At 41.7% G+C, this 17,466-nt stretch overlaps 1 protein-coding gene across 1 annotated transcript in view; it reads left to right on the forward strand.

Moving 5' to 3' along the window:
- The window catches only part of VPS9D1 (VPS9 domain containing 1), a 1,026,884-nt gene that overhangs the window by 536,787 nt on the left and 472,631 nt on the right, over window positions 1-17,466 (forward strand). The window lies entirely within an intron of this gene.

A 17,466-nucleotide genomic window follows, 5' to 3' on the forward strand; every position in this document is an offset into this window, starting at 1 on the left:
CATGCATTCCTGAAGGTGTTCATAGAATGCATTTATAAAGGATTCTGTGGTCTGGGCCGTATTTTCTACAGGCCCGGGGGCTTTGAAGGATTCCACCTCTGTTTTGAGGAGTGTGAAATTTGCTTTAGAGAAGTTTTTCACTGATTTTCAGGGCAGGGGGTGGAGTCGGGATGTGAATATTCAGTGAGATTAGTTTATGGTCTGATCTTACCAGTGAGGGATACACTTCTGGTCTGGAGCATAGAGTCCCCATGTTGGTGATTATCAGGTCCAGTATGTTTTCCCCTCTTGTGGGAGTGGTAACAAGTTGTTCCACAGCATTTGAGTTTATAAATTCTAGGAACCTTTGGGCTAGGATATTGGAGCTAGAGTAATGCTCCCAGTCTATGTTTGGGTAGTTGAAGTCGCCCAATATAATGGTGTTTGGAGAGACCTTCATATTTTTCAGTGTTCTCAGGAAGGCAGAGTGGGGTTCCTGGGTTTGGGAGGGTGGTCTGTAGCAGGCTATAAACTGGAAGGCAGTTTTACCCACTGTTAGTTGCACATGGATAGTCTCTGATGCTTCGTGCTGTGCCACCAACCCTGAGGTGTGGGTATCTTTGACGAATATTGATACTCCCCCTCCTTTTGTGGTTCGGTCCAAGTTTTGGGGCCGAAAAGCATGGTATGAGGTATAACCTGGTAGTGCTGGGGTGCTCTCGGGAGCCTTAAACCAGGTTTCTGTTACTGCACAGATATCGATGTTCTCCATGCTAAGGAGAGTTTCGAGTGTGTGCATCTTGAGATTTAGACTTCTGGCATTGAGTAGCATTACTCTTAGTTTCTTATCCCTTGTGATGCCTATGGAGGTGGGTTTGTCTTTTGAGCCTTGTCTAAAAAAGGCACTATGGGGGTAGCAAGAGCCTTTGCCAATATCCGAAAGCCCAGGGGGGACAGGTGCAAGCCATCCCTAGCGAAGCATCGTGGTTTGTCGAGCATGTCATCCCAGGCTGACCGGCATTGGATCCCCTTTGACACCAATACTTAAGCCAGTTGTTGAAATTGATCATCTTGTCTTCATGTTGTGGCATCATTCTTGGTGAGGGTAAGATGCTACTCAAGGTCAGGGTCCTACCGGCCTGGGCTACATGCTCAGAGAGCGCCTCTCTCTTTTCATGTAGTCCAGGGAGGTACGTCTCAGGTCATTCACACCAGCATGGACAATGACTGAGTCATATTTGTACTTCCCTTGGAGTGACCTGAGTGCTTGTGTTGTGGTGGATCCTAGCGCCCGACAGGCAGCTCACCGTGACCTTCTCCTTGTTCAGCCTGGTGAGCGGGATGTCGGTGTGCCTGACGATAGTCACCTATTACAAGTGTATCAGGTGTGTTGTTTAGCCTTAAGGGCTGTGACTGTTCTGCACACTGGCTTTGTGATTCTGCACACTGGCTTTGTGAGCTATGTGTTGCACGTGTTTTGTTTTGGGGTAGCGGTTGCTTGGGTGTTTTGTTTTGGAGGTCTCTGCTGCTTAGGCAGATTTTTATTTAGAGCCTCAAAGTATGTTTTTGTGTGTTTGTGTTTGGTTTGCTGTCATGGTAGGTCTATGTGAGACTGGAATTGTAGTGAGTGTGGTTTCCTTCTCCTCCTGACTGGTTTCGCCAGTACTGAGTTGAGAGAGCTTAGCCTCCAGTATGGCTATATGGTTGCATCTCTCACATGTGTTGGAATTTGTTGGGAGGAGGAGAGGGTTGTCTGTGTACATGAGGCAGTTGTAACATTGCCTCAAGATTCCCAGATTCACCAGCTGGACTGGAGAGGAGATTGACAACTGACCTTTGGACATGCTAGAATAGTATTGGGAATTCCTTTATAATTGGGAAAAAAAGGGCCAATGGGGAACGAGGTACTCAAGGGGAGTTTGTGAGGGTGTAGTGCTTTTAATATTTTAGTGCTGACTTGTATAATTGCTTTAGTGAGCAAGTGCCAGGTAACTTAAATGCAACAGGTAACTTAAATGCGAAAACGACAAACAGTAACTTTCAAGTGAAACAAGGAAATAAGTACAGTAAGCAATGCAGATATCACTAGGGATCCACAGAAGAGCTGAAAAGCCACATTTTAGGTGGAATTAGCATTTCAGGGAAATAACAAGTGAACAAACAACAAGCATACAAATAAAGCTAGATTCAGCAGGCCTGGATCTAGTCTATGCTACAGCAAACAAGGTGTACCAATTTCAGTAAGAAACAGTTCAAATATGCAGGCAATAGAAGCCTTTAACCAGAAATTCCCAGCTCAGAAGGGCAGAGTCCAGCCTCTCCTCCCACAAGAGTGCAGACCACAAACCTTCTTTATGCAGAATAACTGGCCTGAAGCCCAAGTGCTTAAACCAGAACTAATACACTTTTAGAATAACAGACACTGAGCCCTCAATCAGCAGTTCCCAACTTAGGAGGCAAGCTACCTGTTCTGCCACCACAGTGCAGGACACAAACCTTCCTAATGTAAAACAACTGGTCTGAAGCCAAAGTGCTTAATCCGAAATACTTCGAATGATAGCTACACTTTAATCAAGTTACTACCAAGCAGTAATAAATACAATTGAATACTTTAAAGAATGCCTGGATTAGTGCTCAAGTTATACAAACAAAGCTAGATTCAGCAGGCCTGGATCTAGTCTATGCTACAGCAAACAAGGTGTACCAATTTCAGTAAGAAGCAGTTTAGATATGCAGGCACTACTAGCTGGGAATTTCTGGTTAAAGGCTTAAAGGGCAGAGTCCAGCCTCTCCTCCCACAAGAGTGCAGACCATGAACCCTTTTAATGTAAAATAACTGGCCTGAAGCCCAAGTGCTTAAAACAGAATTAATACACTTTAAATCAGCAGTTCCCAACTTAGAAGGATGTAAGCTACTTGTCCTGCCACCACAGTGCAGACCACAAACCTTCCTAATGTAAATCTGGTCTGAAGCCCAAGTGCTTAAACTAAAAGGCTTCGAATGAGTTACACCAAGCAGTAATAAATACAATTGAGTACTTTTAAGATGACGCAAAAGCAAAATAAAGTAGGAAGAAACACAAATACAGTAAAAGCAGATTATTTTTTTTTTTTTTGAGTGAGCAAATGAGATGGGCCCAGGAGTTACAGGACAGAAACGAGTGCAAATGCAGGCCTTCAAATTAGAAAGTTGAGAGAGCTGGAAGACCGCCCAAATGGCCAATAACTACAAATTCTGGGCCAGAACCACTTCTTATGTGGTAGACAGGTTACCTAGTGCTAGTGCTTACCACTCCCACTGATAAGCTAGAAGGCTTCCCTCCAACACAGAAAGGCTTGGGGTCTCAGAAGCTTACAAATAGTCCTGGATACAGCAAATCTGTATCTGGAACACTAATTACAGGAAAGGTAGGAAACAGGCTTACAATTGTTTTTCAGAAAAGTAGCAAAAACAGTAGTAAAAACAATTCACATGCAGTGCAAGCTGGCACACTTGAGTATGTAGCAGTATTAGTCCACACACAGTTTGAAAATGCAATTAAATTAAAAAGGACTAAAAGCAAGTGCAGAAAGGGTTTATTAGGTAGAATGCGGTAAAGAGATGGGACTGGGGGAGTATCCTAGATCAAATCTACAGTGGGGCGGGCACTACAAAAGCCACCGAATTTAAACTACATCCAAGAACGGGGGGGGGGGGGGGGTTCAACAGAGATGTGAGGGAGTTTCAACAGAGATGTGAGGAATCAGAGTGCAAATTATAAAACCAAAAAATATATACTGATCTCTGCATATTTGCAGAACACTAAGACAACAGATATCTAAGCAACAATTTAGCTCTATAATACAGAATAATACAGAAAAATATACTCTGCTCTACATATTTGCAGATAGTCTTGTAAGGCTGTCTCTCAACACTTTAAAATGATGTTCTGTCTTCGATAATGCCTACATTGATTGTAACCTTGCCATTTAGTGTATCCAGTTCTATTGTTGCCATTGCAAATTGCAGTGAATGGTTTGCACATTTCTGATGTATGCAGTAGTACTCCAAATTCCTCTTGTTTCCTTTGCTTTCCTTTTGTTCTTTGCTTAAACAGTAATAAAGCAATGCATCTGCTCTGTTTCCCTCCAGTCAGGTTCATAGGTAGGTACTAGCCTTCGTAAGCCTAGCCAGAATGGGTTAGCTTTCTCCGCCCCCTTAGATTAGTTCCCTGTGCCTCTGTCCAGCAGAGCCACTGAAGTGATCCCCTGAGTAAACTTGGTTTCCCATCCACTCGTCAAGGTTTCTCTTGAAGAGCGTTAGCGAGGAGCTCTGCCTAATGTAGATTGGAATCTTGTTTCAAAGTGTGGGAAGTTTCTGGGACAGGAATCTATCCCTCCAGCGCGTCCTATTTATTGTGCGGTTTAGATCCCTAGCGCGTGTGGCTCGAGGGGATAAGGTTTTCTTTAGGTAGAGCATGTCCAGTTCTGGGCTGGACATGGTCTTTGTATGTCAGACAGAGATTACCTGAGTAGGCAGTATGCAACAGAATACAGCTGGAGATTCTTCAGTCGAGCTGCATAGAGCATCTGTTTTGAGGCCAGTGATCTTCTTGGTGAGGTATTTCTGTGGTATTTCCAGCTGTTACAGGTGTCTTGTAAGGTGCATCCCAAATGGGACGTTGTACTCTGTGATGGGTCTGATGAGTAGAGGGGCACAATGACCTCTTTTGATCTGGATGCGAACCCTTTTGTGATTAGGTGGGCCACGTAGAAGGATTTTCTAACCACTTTAGCAATGTGATTATCAAAGGAGAGATTACGATCTACTTGGGTCCCCAGATCCCTTATTACGTCTTCCGTATTTAGGGGACTACCACCTATGTGGTAGTTTGAGAGTACTTTTTTTTCCAAAGGGGATAACTATGCACTTTTGGCATTTAGCTTGAGGGCATGATTTTGACACCAGGTATCTGTCTCAGTGAGACCCTTTTGGAGGATGTCTGTGTCAGCCGGAGAGTCAATTATAGTCCCTAGTTTGCAGTCATCTGCAAACTTGGTCAACCATAGTCGTCCTGTGCTTGCCTGTACCTCTGAGAAGTATATGCCGAACAGGAGGGGTCCTAGGACTGAGCCTTGGGGAAGCCACTTGTAACCGGTTTAGATTCGGACCTAGCTCCAACAACTCTTACCATGTGGGTTCTGTCAGTGAGCCAGTTGGCAACCCATCTTGTGATGTAGGGGTTTATGTTAAGGCTGGTGAGCTTGTCTATAATACCAGACTGGGGAATGGTGTCTAAGGCCTTTGCGAGGTCTAGGTAGGCTGTGTACCACCTTTCCCTGGTCTATAGCCTTGGTAACTGTCTCAAGTGATCTGCCCTTAAAGCCAAACTGGGTAGGATCCAGTGTTGGGAGGTTCCCAATGTCTCTGTTAATGAGTTCCATGATGATGCGCTCCATAGCCTTGCAGACCAACTAGTCAGGCTTATAGGGTGATACTTCCCCGGGGTCTGTTGTGGCTCCACCTTTGTGGAGCAGAATAACAGTTGCTGTGTGCCACTCTATGGGTACATAGCCTGTGGAGAGGCTGAGTTTGAACAGTGTGTTTAGGTGAGGGGTTAGTTCATCTTTTGAGCTCATGTAGGACTCTACCTGAGACACCGTCCGTTCCCTTTGATGTGTTTTTGGCTTTAGAGAGGGCTGTTTTAACCTGAGTGTCTGATTTCAGGGGCTGTACAATCTTCTGGTATGGTTATGGGCCATTTTGGGGGTGACGTTTGCACTGAACCTGTCTGCCAGGATGTTGGTGATGTCTGTCTGTTCAGTGTATTGTCATTCTGCACTAACTCAGAGCAGATCTGAGCATTGCCACTTAGATTCTTGACATAGCTAAAGAATGCCTTGTGGTTATCTTTGGGGTCCTTGGCAGTTTTCCTTTCGAAGCTCGCCTTGGATGATTTTATGAGGGATCATAGTTTATTGCTGATACTGATCAGGGATGTCTTTCCTTCTTGGGATTTTATTCTTTTCTACACTAGTTTCCTCCTTTTATTGTATAACTTGTTTATGGCAGGAGTCTACCAGACTGGTTTATTATTCTTGGAGGAGTGAATCTTGGTTTTGCTTGGGATAGCACGATCCATGCATTCTTGTAGGTGCCCGTAGAATGCATTAGAAAAGAATTCTGCAGCTTGGACAGCATTATCCTAGCATGGGGAGTTTGAAACTTTTCACCTTGGTCTTAAGTAATGTGAAGTTTGCTTTTGAAAAGTTTTTCATGGTTTCCTTGTCCGGGGGTGGGCCAGAATGTGGATATCCAAAGTGATTTGTTTATGGTCCGATCTAACCAGCGAGGGGTTGACTTCCGGTGTGGAGCACCAGTCGCCCATCGAGGTGATGACCAGGTCCAATATGTTATCTCTGGTGGGAGTGTTGACCAGTTGATCCAGGGCATTTGAGTTTATAAATTCTAGGAAATGTTGGGCAAGGGAGTTGGTACTGAGTAGTTCTCCCAGTTAATGTTTGGGTAATTGAAATCACCCAATATTAGGGTGTTTGGTAGGACCTTTGTTTCCCAGTGTTTCCAGAAATGTGGAATGGGGCTCCTGGGACATGGGTCATCTGTAGCAAGCTACAATTTGAATTGCAGGTTTGCCCGCTGTTAGTTGCACATGGATGATCTCTGAAGCATCGTGCTGTGCCACTAACCTGGAGGTGTGGGTATCCTTGAATATGGATACGCCCCTGCCTTTTGTGTTTGTCAGAGTTCTGTGGCCGAAATGTATGGTACGAGTTGTAGCCTGGTAGTGCTGGGGTGCTCTCTGGAGCCTTAAACCAGGTTTCTGTTACTGCACATATATCTCTATTTTCTCCATACTGAAGAGTGCCTCGAGTGCATGCCTTTTGAGGTTTAGACTTCTGGCATTGGGTAGCATTACCCTCAGTTTTTTACTTGTGCTGTTTACGGCGGTGGGTTTGTCTTTTGAGCCTTGTCTAAAAAAGGTACTATGGGGGTGGCAAGAGCCATGGCCAGTATTCGAAAGCCTAAGGGTGACATTTGCTGTTGAAATTGATAATTTTTTCTTTATACCATGATATAATTCTTGGTGAGGGCAGGATGCTGGTCAGGGTCATACCAGCCTGGGCTATGTGATCAGAGAGCTCTTCCATGTCTCTTGATGTAGTCCAGGGAGGTACATGGACAGTGACAGAGTCGTATTTGTACTTGTTCTGGAGTGACCGGAGCGCTTGTGTTATGTGGCTGATCCTGGCACCACAGGCAGCTAACAGTAACCTTCTCCTTATTCAGCCTAGTGAGTAGAGTCACCTATTACTAGCATGTTTGGTATGTTGTTTTGCCTTAAGGACTGTGATTGCATGGCACACTGGTTTTGTGAAGTATGCGTTTCATGGTTTGCGTTGGGAGGTGGAGGTTGCTTGGATGTCTGCTTTGGAGGTCTTTGCTGCTTTTGCAGATTTTTATTTGGAGCCTCAGAGTATGTTTTCGTGTATTTGTGTTTTGCTGGTGCTGGTTTAATGGGTCTATGTGAGACCGGTGGTGTGATGCAAGTATTTCCCTTCTCTTGACTGTCTGATCCAGTCTTTGGTTGAGAGAGCTTAGCCTCCCGTTTGGCTGTATAATTGCATCTCTAGCATGTATTGGTGTTTGGTGGTGGGAGGAGAGGGTTGTCTGTGTACATGAGGCAGTTGTAACATTGCCTCAAAATGCCGAGATTCACCAGTTAGACTGGAGAGTACACCTGAAATTGCCCTTTGGAGATACCCGGATAGGTACAGTGAACTGTTTTACTGAATGGCTGGTAAGGTGTAATAGAGAACCTTGTCATTCTGTACAGTATAGGAGGGTCTAGCGATAGTTTATAAGTGCTTGCTATGAGTTTTGAGCAAGTGCCGGGCTGAGAAATGAATGGCTTGAGTGCTTAAGTTGAAAGTTTTGTCTAGTTCCAAGGGAAAAATTGAAGAGGAGACTTTGTGGAGCCGGGAATAGTTTTACCCTAGCTAATCGGCGCTCAAAACCAGGCAAATGTGCTTTTTTATAGCAGGTAAATGAAAGAGAAATTAGCCCAAAATGGCCAATAAACTACTAATTTCTGGGCTGAAACCACTCTTCCAGGGACAGATGGGCTGCTCAAAGCTCCCCTCTCTCACAGGTGAACAGAGAAACTTCCTTCTATCCAAGTAAAGGTATGGGCAAATGGAGATTTGTAACAGCCCTGAATTCAGCACTAACCTGAAAACTGGACTATACTAGCTTAGAAAGGCGGGAAACAAGTGTATATTCTTTGTTTTTTTTTTTTTTTTTTTTTCAGAAAAAGCAGATACAATAAAAAAAAAAAACCACTTTAAATGCACAGAAAAGGATACTTACTGTTTTATATCTCAGATCAGAGTTTATATACAGAAATGCAGGGGAACCTTCTCCAAAAAAATGGCCTCTTATCAGTGCTCAGGTTATACATACAAACAAAGCTAGATTTAGCAGGCCTGAATCTGGTCTATGCTACAGCAACAAGGCGCACCAATTTCAGAAAGAAACAGTTCAAATAAGCACGCAGAATAAGCCTGTGACCAGAAATTCCCAGCACAGAAGGGCAGAATCCAGCCTCACCTCTCACACTCACAAGAGTGCAGACCACAAACCTTAATGTAGAATAACTGGCCTGCAGCCCAAGTGCTTAAGCCAGAACTAATGCACTTTTAGAATAGCAGACATTGAGCCTTCAATCAGCAATTCCCAGCTTAGAAGGATGTAAGCTACCTGTCCTGCCAGAACAGTGCAGACCACAAACCTTCTTAATGTAAAACAACCAGTATGAAGCCAAAGTGCTTAAACCAAAAGACTTGGAATAACCATTATAATTTAATCAGGCTACTACAAAGCAGTAATAAATGCAGCAGAATAAATACAATTGAGTACTTTTAAGAGGCAAAAGCACAATAAAGTAGGAGGAAACACAAATAAAACAGATAAAGTGCAAAAATTTTTTTTTAGGTTCTTCCTTCCTTTCACTTTACTAAGTGGGTTGGCCTTCTCAAATCTTCTCTCTGTATTAAGTAGATTGAACACTAGACTCAGAATATGATCTCACTGTACTCGGTTAAGTGAGCAAATGAGCTGGACCCAGGAGGAGTATTCTAATACAGACTTGCAGGAGGGGCAGGCAATTCCAGAGCCACCAACACTAACAAGAACAGGGAGGGTGCATGGGGAACTAACTGCAGAGACTCGCAGCACACTATACAGTGAAACACACAATTAAGTAACAGAAAAAATGAAATACAGTACTTTTAAAACTGCAAGTTTGTACTTAGACTAAAATACACTACTGCAAGTTTGCACTTAACTTCAGCTTCTAATGCAGGTAATTGTAGCCAAGCAAGTCTCTCAGAAGTTGAGCATAGGTGCTTCAAAAAGATCTGTCAATGTGTTAGGATCGACTTGGGACTTGGACTGTAAAGTCACAGGTATAGAAATAGGTACGCAACTTTTACTTGCCGTTGACAAATCTCAGATCAAGAGCAGCAAAACTGGGATATGCATTTGCACTTTATGTGAATTTTATCATGTTTTTATGTTTTTACCCATGTTTTCCAATAGTTACAGTAGGTCTTTAAGCTTTTTTGTATTTTTATTAAAGAGGTTTGTAATATGTTATGAACACAAGTGTTACACTCATCTTTTTTCCCTTATATTTTCCTGTTTTTAACATTCTTTTAACTGAGTGAGGCTATACAATTTTCCTTTGGCTTACACTGCATTTTTATAATACCTGTAATGTCATAATTTATCCACTAGATGGAGCATCAAGTTCATTTAAAGCAAATATTCAAGTTGGTAATTTTAACCATTGAGTCCTACTAAATGTGTTTCTAGTAGTATTTTAACTTTATAATTTATTCTTTGTAGTAAGTGTTTTAAGGATTTTTAAAACATTTTTGTTTCTACATATTTATTCATTAAACATTGTAACATTAAATGTGTTTTAATTGTGGCAACACAGAGATGCAACAAGAAAAGTTTTTGGTTTTAAACTAAATTAACCTTTCAATTAATTCATTAACCTAATCAATGTAATTAAGTGAATGGTATAAAAGCACTAGTAGTTGGAAAAGCCCACATCTGAGGAAGTGATTTTTAAAACTAAAACATATGGTGGAGCGTTAATGTGCTGTGTTTCTGTGGAATAAAATGAATTGAAGTGTGCTGAGCCATCCGTGGGTTTTTTCACAATTTTCTAAGCTTGCCCTGCTCGGGGCTTTTATTGTTTTGCCTGAAAAGTTGCTTCATTTTGTGGATTACAAGTTTTATTTGGAAGCTGCTGTGAATTTTCTTTTATCTGTTACTAAAGACCCTTTATCCTCCTCTATAGGAGGCGAAATGTCACCTTATAAAATTTGCAGCCTATCACTGCATGCAAATTTGATATCTGGACATAAAAGAATGGCTTGTAACATCTGATCAGATAAATATATGTGCTTGGGGGTGGTGACAGCAACTTGTTGTATGTGCTTGGGGGGTGGGTGGCTGCAACTTTTTATATGTGTTGGGGGGGGGGGCAATTTTTTTTAATAAAACAGCTAGAGCCGCAGAGAACATTGAAGGTGGAGCAGAGGATGGAGATGGCATGGCAGCTTCAGAGTGCAGACAGCTTTTTTAATGGGGGGAAGCACTCTTTCTTTTTGTTAGAATGGTGTCCTAGACAGACGTAAAGTTCACCTTTACCAGCCCAGAATTCCACATACTGCTAGTACCTTACATCAAGAGTTTTTAGAGCAGCATTTACTGGATTCTCAGTCAGGGAGTGCCTTTAAATCTACACCCCATATTTCCACAGGACAGCCTGGGGAGCCTACTGTGGAGAGTTGAGGATCCAGGGATTTTGAGACGAAAGTCACATAAGAAAGGAAATTGATCTAGCTATCAAGGCATTAAAGCCCATTTAATAACATCAAATCTCTGATCTTCACAGACCACACAGTGATTGTCGTTCATCAACTAGCAGTAAGGACTCTATTACAACCAGTTATGTAGATTAGCAGTGTAGGCACTGAGTTCGTACCAGAGGTAGGAAATCTCCAAAGGGCTTGTATTGCATTTCAGGAGAGTCCTTGGAGGTATAACAGAGGCAGACCCAGCTAAGTGAACACTGAACAAGCGCATTTCTGGGCTTTGTTCACAGTTGGGTTGTACAGAAATTGTCTTCCTTCTATTCTCCAAAAAATGGACTGCACAGAAATTCTGTACCAAGATACCAGCAGCAGGGTCCCAGGCAACAGATTATTTTTCTGTAAGCTGGCAGATCTGTTTTTGTACCTCTACTTTAATACCTTTTCACTCCCAGGTGAAACAGAAGATAAAGGACAATGTGACAGAAATGCTAATCATAACCCCATTTTTGGCCCATGCTGCCTTAATCATCCTGAGTCTAAAGGTATAGCCTATAAGATTGTTTGGAATTCCAGACAAGGATCACCTGAAACACCCCAGTCTGAATGCCATGTTTTGATAGCATGTATGATCTAGCCTAAAATCCATTTTAAGTACATTTTAGAGTCCATGTTATCCACCATAAGGGAGTCTTTGAAGCCAAATGATAGAATTGTATCTAGCTAAAAGGAAGAAATTCCCCTTTGGGAGGGAGGTCAAGAGCCAACTACAGCTTTTGTTCTTGCTCCTGACTTAAAGTACAGTTTTCTTTGCCTCTGTGAAGATGCTAATTTCACAGATTTCATCTGGTCTGCCTTGAGTCCCCCACTCTCTTCTGGGTTGCTAGTAAAGCAGTTCCTCAAGGAGGCCTTTCAGTTGTGTGCAAGAAGGAACTTAACCATCATGGGATCTCCAACTTTGCTTTGAAGAAGCTAAACTTGGCAGCCTTGGAAACGGCTCCCTCTGTGCCGATCAGATATCTGACCTGGATAACGGACTAGTTTAACCTGTACTGGAAGGATTTCAGAAGTGCTGGTCCTCAAGCAAGGAAACATTTACATCTTTCCCAAGCATGAGGTCATGCTAGGAAATAATTCCACCTCCATGCACAAGATGGTGACATAATTCTATAAATCTGACTGATTTCCTTTTGTCCCAAAGCAAAGGTGAACAGATTTTATACTTCCTGACTAATAATTGGAAAGCAAAAAGAGAAACTTTTTCAAATGAAATTTGAGAAGACTAGCAAGCTTACCAAATCAAAATAATGCCTAGTGCCCTTGTTTGCCTCTGGTACTCTTCATGGCAATCACACCCCAACCCATCTTAAGGTTCATTCCACAAGAGCCACTGCAGCCACCACTGCCTTCCTTTTGCGAATCTACTCGGTCCAAAAAATAGTTGCCTGGTCATCGGTCCACCTTTCTCATGTACTACAGTATGAACATTGCATTTAAGGCCAGGGAAGGATTTGCAACAGCCATTCTGCAGAGATTTTGTAATTTGCTGTTTCCAATGCCCAGCTGTCCAGTGGTCTCTGAGCTTTGGGAATCCTTCCAAAAGTTACTATTACAGTAAACGTACAGTTAGAAGCATTTTAAATTTCTTAGCAGTTAGTACAGCAGTGAATTACATGATAAATGTGAAGAGCTTCTGCACTGTAGATGTTGACTTTGCTTATTGTTGCAGTACCATTTCCCATCCTCATTGTTTTTCTTTGGGCATCCTTGGAGTAGGTGTCCACCACCCTTCGTGTTCTTCCTGCATTACTGTGAGCAGGGGTCTTCCCTTATTAATTTGGCTCATAACCTGAGGAGTTTAACTTCCTTCCTTCCATGGGGTCTACTTGGCGCTCTTACTTCTGACTAATTCTCCTTATCAGAGTGAGAACCTAAGGTGGTGTAGCCAAAACCACATTTTGTAAACCCAACTGATATTTTAATCATGTGTACCAAGCTCTGGAAGTCAAGCCAGTTGCTGGGCTTTCTGCAGAAGGAAGCTTCAAGAGTTGCTACTTCAGCAGTGAGTATACTCCCAATATTGGTCCTTTCCTAACATGCTTGCATTTTGATATTTTTCTGCTAACTGAATGAATGGGCTGGCCTGGGACTTGTACTTGGTATTAAGCTCTGGATGTATGAATTTTGATGTAAAAGACAATACAGTGGTTCCAGACGATATGAAAGATCAGACATTTATTCCATGCAACTTCTGATCTGTAAGGGCTAAAGAATTTCTCCAAAGCAAGAAGTTAGAATGGTAACTGAAAGCAGTTCTGCTTTCGTAGAAAATTAATTCCTGACCACTCTGAAGTGAACGGTACTTTTCTCCACATTCCTTTCTCATCTGTCAGAAATAAGGTGACTCGAGCAGCTTAATTTCTTTTTTGTGCCTCAAATTTCATGTAGCTTCAAACTGATTTAGTGTCTGGCTTGTCATTTTCATTGGATTGCTGATGTGAAGAGGGTTTCATCAGCTGCTGTTGTCTGCAAGTTTCTGTAATTTTTCCAGAAGTAGGTAAGTTTTGTTCAACATTGGCATTGTTTCTTACTGAAAGGGTTTTGCTTATTCCCCCCACCACAGTTGACAGGACATGTTTAAGTCTTAATGCAATATTCAGATTACCACCTTGCAGGAGTACACTTTCACTTCACTGACTTGCATACATTAATTCTTTGGCTTACCACACATGAACCCTTGCAGTCATGCGTACATGACTATCAGAAGTCATCGCACCATCCCCTTCTCTTAGTTATGCGGTATGGAGGGGAGCACAACCCACTGCATTAAAGTCCAGGGGTGTATGCAGTAACAGACTTGCTTCACAGCTGATGCAGTGAGATCCAGTAACTGGTGTCAACACTGGGTTTCCCTAGTACTTGGTAAATATCCTGCTAGTCCTTTTCAGTCTTTATAGTATTCTTTGTTTTTAAACTTAAGCACTTGCTCATCTGAATTTCAACTTTTTGATGTACTTTATGCTAAAGCGCTATAATTGAGCTAAGCTGCTAGGACATGCACGAAACTGATGAAGCTTGCTAGCATATGGTTCCTTAAATCCTTTTCTTGTATATACCACTGCCATCCTCCAGTGGAATGGGACATCTACAAACTGCAGAAACAGGGTAGGCAAGTATGTTTAATGTATATCCATGAGATGCTCTTTCTACTTCTTGGCCCTTGAAGAGTGAGTTACAGAAGTCCATGAAGAATGGGAGTGGCAAATCCTGGCCCTAAATGCATTGCTCATACTGTAGTACATGAAAAACGTGTGAACTGTTGACCAGGTTGGCTACTTCCAGGATAGCCTAGGTACAGCCTCCCGAACAAAGACAGTAGTGGCTGCCATAGCCCTGTATGAGCTGGTGCAGGCTTGCCATGAAAAAAGTACTGCCTTGCACTTTTCTCTGTCCACCCCTTAGAGGACTAGGAATGTAAAAGAAACTGTCTTGAGTATACACTTCACATTCATTTCCCAGTGGCTTTTTTCACCTTGTATGATTTCTCTTTAAGCAGGTTAATGTCCAGCCCTTGCTTCTTCAAACTCTGTAAAGAACCTAACTGAAAGTCTGAGGGCAGTCCTCATTAATAAAAGGTGCTGATATCCGTTAATCTGTTTGGTCCTGTGTTTCAGATGTACTTTATTTTTAAAAGCTATGAAACCGAATGTTAGAAGTTGCTCAAATTGGTTTTCTTGACGTAGACAAGTGATTTTGCAGAGGACCAAGCTATCTTCCAGCATGTTCCCTTTGATTTTTTTCCTCTCTTTAGAAGTGGACTTTAGGAACTTGTCAACTGAAGATGTCCCATTGGGGACATGGACTTTTTTAACACACTTTTTTTTTATTTGAATTATCACTCGTTACATAGACAAATGTACATGTATACAAAAGTAATCAAGCTGTATTAACACATTAACGAACATTATACTTCACATATATTGCTATATATCGTGTAACCTAAGCAACTTTACATAAATTATTCAATTCCTGCCCCCCATTCTTTTTAAACAGGAATCTTTATTAAACCATCACTTAATGACGTATAGTACATTTATAGAAACGAAAACTAACCACACTGACTTTCAATGCATATTTGCAGATATAAAGGTGATGTAAAAAAATTACTGTAGAGACTGAGGGCACGCTACAAATTAATAGCAAAGTTAAGTATTGACTGTCACATATGCACAATGGGTAAACTAGTTACGTGGGCACAGGTTAGGCATAGAATGAAACTAAAGGCATGCAACTGTATTTATTAGCATTTGATTTAGCCCCTTTGGGAGAAAAGCTCCAAGAACCTGTTACAACTGTATGGAGGATAGACAGTTATGTAAAAGTTTTTTTAAAGGCTGAAATAGTTTTGATCCGAGAATTAGAGGAGAGTTCCACTTCTTGGCCATGGTGTAGGAGTAAAGAAGTTTGCCAGCAGGATTTTGTTTTATGGATTTGTAGTAGATGATTTTTGGATCTGAGGGATCTGTTTGGTAGGTAGTTGCTTATAAGATAGGAAGGGACATGATGGCTTGTGTATGTTTTGTGAACTGTCATTAGTTGTAAATGGGAAAGATGATGTGGAAATTCTAGCCAGTTTAGAGAGCGTAATGCTTTACAGTGGTGGGTAGAGTAGGGTGTGTTTGGAAATCAAGCAATTTTGTTATAGCAGGTTTCGAATCAGGACTTTAGATTGGAGGTCAAGTTTGTAAGTAGTGGAGCACCGTAGATTAGAGGTGGTAGAAGATAGGCGATGGCAAGGGTTTTTTTTGAGGTGGTAAGGAATTGCTTGTGCCTGTATAGCAAGCACAGTTTTTAGTAAGTTTTATGTTGGGGTGGACATGGAGATCGAATTTGAGGAGTTCATCGGTTTATAACACCAAGCAGTTCAGTATGGGTGACTAGTTCTATTGGTGTTTTGTTGTAGAGAGTATGATGAGTTGTTTTTGTTTAGTGGGGTGAATGACTTTGGGGTAAAAACTAGTAGATTGGTTTTATTAATATTGAGCAGTAGATGAAATTTGAAAAGCCAGTTTTCAATGGAAGGGATTGCTAGCAGAGTAACATGTTGGAGCTTGGAAATAGCAGTGCAAATGATTGTAGAATCTTTGACATAGTGGATAAGGGAGCCACGGGCAAGAGAATTATTGAAGCTTATTAATGAAGATGCTAAAAAGTAGGGGTCCCAATATGGAATCTTGGGGTACCCCATTGGGATTGGGAAGATAGGAGAGAAAGAGGAATTCCAGTTAACAGCTTGTTTATTTGATAAATAGCTTAAAACCAGTTAAGGGAAGGGGGGACAGTCCTGTTGGTGAGTGTTGGTTAAGAAGGGGATAAACTGTATTGAGGGCTTTAGAAAGATCTAGGAAGGTGGATGAGGCATTTACCACCACCCCTAGCTTTGATTGTGTCCATGAAAGGATATGATGGCAGTCATAGTGCTGTGGCCTGACGTGAACCCATGTTGGGTAGGAGACTATTAGATTATTGGTGAGGAATTGAAGGAGTTGTCTGAATACATTTTTCAAGAATTTTTGATTGGAGAGAGGATAGCATTTGGACAGTAGTTGGAGAGATCTGTAGGGTTGCTGCCTTTATGGAGGGGTATAATTTTTTTTTTGAGGTTGCCAAGTTGCCCGTAATTTTGTAGTAAGGTAGGATTTCTATTTTTTTTTTTTACATAGTTTCCTTGCTTTCTCAGTTTTCCATTAGTGTTGTATTTTGTTTGCCAAAGGGGCTGAATTAAATTTTACTCTAATTAGGAGGGTGCAAGTTTTATTAAAGCATGTGACAGCTTCATCTAAAGGGATTTTTTTGAGTATTCCAGTTTGTGTGTTTTAGTAGGCTGATGAAAGTTTGGTCATAGTTAGTTAAATTCGTAGTGTGTTTGTAATGGTGTTCTTTTGGAGGGAGATATTCTGATGATGAAAGCAGGGAGATGATTACTTAATGTGTTTGGGATGGTGGCTATTGAAGAGATTTTGTTGGTGCCTGACCAGTATCCAGTCAAGGCTGGCTCCTTCAAAATGAGATTTGTTTGATCTAGTGGGAGAATTTAATTAGCTGGGTGAAATGGAATAGATTTTAAATTATTGGAGGGATGGTTTGAACATATAAGGGACCATTTTGTTTACATCACCTAGAATGATTGTTTTTGATTGCACTGGAGATCCAGGCTAGAATGAAATAGGGTAGAAGAGGACTATACCAGCACATTTTTTATGCTGTCTAGTTGTAGGATATTGAATCCTGGGGGGGGGGGGGGGGGGTGTCATTGCTTCAGCCAGGTTTCAGTGGCAGCAGTAATGTCTGGTTGGTAGAGGAGGTCCAAGCATGGAAGTCGGTAATTTTATTATGAATACTTTGGATTTGAATGTGATTAGTTTTAAGGATTTGTAAGAGGTGGATTGAGTAGCAAGGGTGGCTGAGGTAGGACCAGGGTTGGTTTGGATCTCTCCACAGAGAGGAGTTGAGGAAATATGGAAAAATTGAAAGTGAAGACTGGGTTTAGTTGTTTATATTCTAGGTTTCACTAAGTGTAAGGGGTGAACGTGGAGGGTA

The sequence above is a fragment of the Protopterus annectens genome, chromosome 8.part1 (assembly GCF_019279795.1).
Source record: "Protopterus annectens isolate FY-2018-M chromosome 8.part1, PAN1.0, whole genome shotgun sequence".
NCBI classification, from domain to species: domain Eukaryota; kingdom Metazoa; phylum Chordata; order Ceratodontiformes; family Protopteridae; genus Protopterus; species Protopterus annectens.